We start from the raw sequence: 5,480 nt of genomic DNA, 5'->3' as shown, positions 1-5,480 counted from the left end.
TTTATGTGTTAGAAATTACAAAATGTTGATGGTCATGTTTGATTAATGAAAACTAAGTGAGACTTCAGGAACCAAAATCACTCAAACACATGTTTAGAAAAGAACCACAGGCTGCACAATTGCTTCCACCATAGCACAACATCAAAACAAGCATCACATCAAGCATGACAGTAAACCAAAGCTCAACTGCAGACCTGAAATTCAAAAGAAAGCCCACAAGGCTCTGAAAAGCCGAACCTTTCAAAAACCCACAGCTAATTGAACCTAGATCAACATCCAAATCCAAGCTGCTATAGTCTAACTCACCTCCACCAAGCTGACCACAACCTGTGTAGCACCTGCCAACACAACCACTGCAGCTCAACCACTAATGCCATTAGCATGATGCCTACCTCTGCTACTGCTACACCACCCAGTAGCAGAAAACAACAACCCCATCTACAGATTTAAACCCCAGTTAGCAGACCCCCCCCCCCCCCCCCAAAAAAAAAAAAAAAAACCACCTGCTGCAGGTCATTAGACCACAACCAAAACCACGGGCATCAGTTGAATCCACTGACTTGACCAGCAGCCCCCTACATAGAGAAACCAACCCCCTTTGATCTGTTTGCCCAGCAGTACACCTCTGAAACAGAAGGAGCAAGCAAGGTCCAAACAAAGTATGGACCCAACTCTCTACATTTCATGATTCTTTTGAGCACCCAACTGTAATTGCCAGGTGCCTTATTGTTCCACCAATATTCTCCATGACACTTTTGGGGATTGAGGTCTCATGTGATTATACAGGGCTTTGATACTCCATTTGCAGATCCATTTGTTACATTTCATTCACAGCCTACAATAATTTGTTTTTAAAGTACTAATTTGTTTGAAATTGAGGATCAATTAATCTTGATTAACGTTCTTGTAAGCCTGAATTCTTAGGCATCATGGTTATCATAACTAATCATGATCATGGTTATTTTTAGATGATGATGCTTGCTGAGGATGCTGCTGCTGCTGATGATGATGATAATGATAATGATAATGATGATGATGATGATGATGTATGATGATGATGATTTATGATGATGATGTATGGATTTTATGGCGGATACCTTTTTTTTCTTTTTTTTTTAATGTTTTATGCGGATATCTTTTTATGTTTTATGCGGAAAATGGATCAAATTATTTTCTAGGAAATTGGATCAAATTATTTATGGAAATTGGAACAAGTTGTTTCTTACAACTTTGCCTCTTTAACTTTGTCTCTCACTAAGTAATGGGCTTCTCACGTTGAAGTGTTGAACACATAACTTTTTTTTTTTTCAGAAATAAAATACGGTATGTTAATTGGAGTGTTTAATAATGTAATGATAAAGTTTCATAACCAATGGCGCCAAGTAAGTTTAGAATGAGCGCTTAAGTAAAATTGTTTTTGAATGTGTGTTTGTATATATATGTCATTAACAATTAATAGTTTTCTATTCATAAAGAAGTTTATTAGGCCCAAGTAGCTTGCCATTATAGTGCTTCAAAATGAATCAGGCCCATTTAGTGTTTATTAATGCTATAGCTATGATGTCTTAAATTCCCAAAATATAAGCTAATATATTATGCACATTATATATTGTGGCATTTACATTTTACTACTTGACTGCAGTGCGAGGGTTAGACATGTGAGACACCCATAATGGGGGTGAAGACTTTAGAGAGCGGGTGGCGACAGTCATATTATAGTGTGTCGGACAGGCGAGCGGCAGTGCGAGGTCCGCACCGACAAGTTCGGGACCCCGTGAACGGCTGCCAAAGCCAACGACAAGGGACTGAGGGTTAGACATGTAAGACACCCTCTCGGGACTGAGGGACTGAGGCTAGTTGATCACAAGGGATCCTCGAGCACCTATCCTCGACATTTGCTCAATCCGAGTCTCCGTCATTCAACGAGTACCCGCACACCCGAAAGGATTCATCGATCCAAATGACTTAATTAAAGGGTTCAGCAAGTCCTGTTGTCCAATGTTAGCCCTCAAACGCCCTTACGGGGACATCAGGCTCGCTTGAACCCCCCCTCCCCCGAGAGGCCCCACGAGCAACATCGTACCACGAGTTGTGTCCGTCCTCGTCGTCCGACGCACGGTGCACAATGGAAGATATTAAAGAGTTGAGGAAGAAAAAAATTATCAATTGGGTCACAACTGGCTATTCCACTTAGGATTTTCCAATCAGTAAGGAAACACCTTGTTAGAGACAAGGTAATAACCCGGGTTATTACCTTTTATAGTCAGTCAGGAATTTGCAGACACATTGGAGGAAAATTGAGTTTGATCTTATAGCTGGAATCACCATCTAAAGTGAAAAATTCAGGAAGGTTTCGAGGAAGAGTACGTAAGCTGAAGTTCCAAACTCTGCCAGATTGTCTCCCCAGTAGCATTTGAAAGAAGAATAAGATTTCCAATATCTAAAAGCTGAGCTACTATGCAAATCAACGTGCATTGATGGCAACAATGAGTGTGAAGGATGTTCCAAACTCTGCTACATTGTCTCCCCAATAGCATATGAAAGCAGAATATCTAAAAGCTGTGTGAAGGATGTTCCAAACTCTGCTAGATTGTCTCCCCAATAGCATTTGAAAGCAAAATATCTAAAAGCTGAGCTACTGAATTATTTACCTGATCGTTAGATATATTTGATGACCAAAAGATATTGTTCTGTTCATCTAGGGCATGAAGATTACTATCCTCGGAAACTTTGAGCACCCCAAAAGATGTATTGCGTAGGGTCCCTCTATGAGCGTGGGGTTTCCTTAGGCGTGGGGTCCGTCTATAAGTGTGGGGTTTCCTTGGATGTTGGCCCCGCCCCTATATTAGCGTGGTGTCCCTCGGGCATGGGGCCCTCCCTAAGGCGTGGGGCTTATTAGTTGGGCGTGGGGTCGGTTGGTTGGGCGTGGGGTTAGTTTGTTGGCGTGGGGTTGGTTCGTTTAGGGTTTCTCCTTGGGCGTGGGGTTCTTCCTTGGGTGTGGAGTTTCAAGATGGGCGTGGGGTTTCTTCCTTGGGAGTGGGGTTCTTCCTTGGGAGTGGGGTCCCTCTTTAAGCGTGGGTTTTGAGCTTAGGCGTGGGGTTTCAGGATGGGCGTAGGGTTGATACATTAGGCGTGGGGTATCAGGATGGGCGTGGGGTTATTCCTTGGGCGTGGGGTCCTTCTTAGGCGTGGGGTTCTTCCTTGGGCGTGGGGTCCTCTATTTAGGGTTGGGGTTTGAGTAACGGCGTGGGGTTTCTTCCTAGGGCGTGGGGTATGAGATTAGGCATGGGGTTGGAGTTTGGGCGTGGGGTTTGACCTTGGGTGTGGAGTTTCTTTCTAGGGCGTGGGGTTCTTCATTGGGCGTGGGGTTGATACAGTAGGCGTGGGGTTTGAGTTTTGGGCGTAGGGTTGATACAGTAGGCGTAGGGTTTCTCCTAGGGCGTGGGGTTCTTCCTTAGGCGTGGGGTTTGAGCTTCGGCGTGGGGTTTCTTCCTATGGCGTGGGGTGAGCTTCGGCGTGGGGTTTTAGTTTTAGGCGTAGGGTTGATACATTATTCGTGGGGTTTCATGATGGGCGTGGGGTTCTTCCTTGGGCGTGGGTTAGAGCTTCGGCGTGGGGTTTCTCCTAGGGCGTGAGGTTTCATGATGGGCGTGGGTTTCTTCCTTGGGCGTGGGGTTTCTCCTAGGGCGTGGGGTTTCATCCTGGGCATGGGGTTTCATCTTGGGCGTGGGGTTTGACCTTGGGCGTGGAGTTTCTTCATTGGGCGTGGGGTTTCTTTCTAGGGCGTGGGGTTCTTCATTGGGCGTGGGGTTTGAGTTTTTGGCGTAGAGTTGATACAGTAGGCATGGGGTTTCTCATAGGGCGTGGGGTTTCATGATGGGCGTGGGGTCCTTCCTTGAGCGTGGGGTTTAAGCTTTGACGTGGGATTTTTCCTAGGGCGTGGGGTTTCATGATGGGCGTGGGTTTCTTCCTTGGGCGTGGGGTTTGAGCTTCGGCGTGGGGTTTCTCCTAGGGCGTGGGGTTTCTTCCTTGGGCGTGGGTAAGGGGCCGTGTAGCGCATGCACTGCCTGGTTGAAAAGCCAGTGGCGCGAAACTACCGTGTGCTGGATTATGACTGAACGTCTCTAAGTCAAAATCCAGGCCAGAAGCAACGCATGCGCCCACCGCCCGATGTCGTCCTACAGTAGGGGTTTCGGCACATGTCGTAGGCTAAGCTCGCGCGGTGGATACTGAGATTCAGCCCTATGTCACTTCGATTCGTCCCTCCCCCCACCCTATTCCCTAAAATCACCTATATTTTAGAAAACGAAGTTAGTGATGCATCTCGTATGCTAAAAAAGGCTAAGTACGGGATTAAGAGGTGTCATAAAGCCTAAGTGTTGGGATGTTGGATGGTACAAGTGGCCGAGGGGCCGTGTGGCATGTGCATAAGACCTGTGCACCCAAGGACAAGGCATACCGAGTTCCGAGCACTATGTACGACTCCCAAGGCCCTTAAGACATGAAGTTTAAGGATGAATTAGATGGTTCCAGACACTGTTTTTGACTCCCAAGGGCCTTTGGGAACCCAAGGAAGTACTTAGATGCATAATCTCGCCGGGTGAAAAAATGATATACGGAAGCCAAATATGAAGGCTATAAAACACGAAATCAGAACAATTTAGGATGTGTTGGGACCTGGTGTGGGAATTTCACGGAACATTACGGGATTCATCCTGGGGACATATAATATTGTTTCGACCCATATATGACCATTATTCGACTACGTACAAGCCCCGTGAAAGCTTATAGCCAATAGGAGGAGTGTACGAAAACGTTTAAATTGATCGTTTTAAGGCAAATTGGATGGTTCCACCCACCCAATTGGACTCCCATAGGGTATTAGGGACCATGGTAAACATCTCGGCAATTTTTATTTCCGGGCGAAAAAAAGTCAAAAAATTCCAAAATTGAAGGCTATTATCCATGCTTTTTGAGGAATTTTTGAGGTTACGGGGCCCAGTGGCAAAAAGTGTTGAGACCCTAGGCGCAACATCATAGGGTCATATAATACCGTTTGGAACCATATATAACCATTAAATGATGTCATAAATGTCCGTGGTAGGCTTGAATTCAAAAAATCGGTGCAAGTTGCGAATTAATAAATTGACCGTTTTAAGGCAATTTGGATGGTTCCGCCCACTCAATTGGACTCCCGAAGGATATTAGGGACCATGGTAAAAAACTCGGCAATTTTTTTTACGTGCAAAAAAAGGTCAAAATTTTTCAAAATTAAAGGCTATTATCCACGCTTTTTGAGGAATTTTTGAGATACGAGGCCCGGTGGCGAAAAAGTATTAAGACCCTAGGCGATACATCTTAGGATCATATAATGCCGTTTGGAACTATATATGACTATTATATAATGTCATAAATGTCCGTGGTAGGCTTGAGTTCACAAATTCGGTGCAAGTTGCGAATTGGTAAATTGATCGTTTTAA

The sequence above is a fragment of the Chenopodium album genome, chromosome 3, assembly GCF_948465745.1.
Source record: "Chenopodium album chromosome 3, dcCheAlbu1.1, whole genome shotgun sequence".
Lineage (NCBI taxonomy): Eukaryota > Viridiplantae > Streptophyta > Magnoliopsida > Caryophyllales > Amaranthaceae > Chenopodium > Chenopodium album.
Note: the sequence above shows the minus strand (reverse complement) of the source record.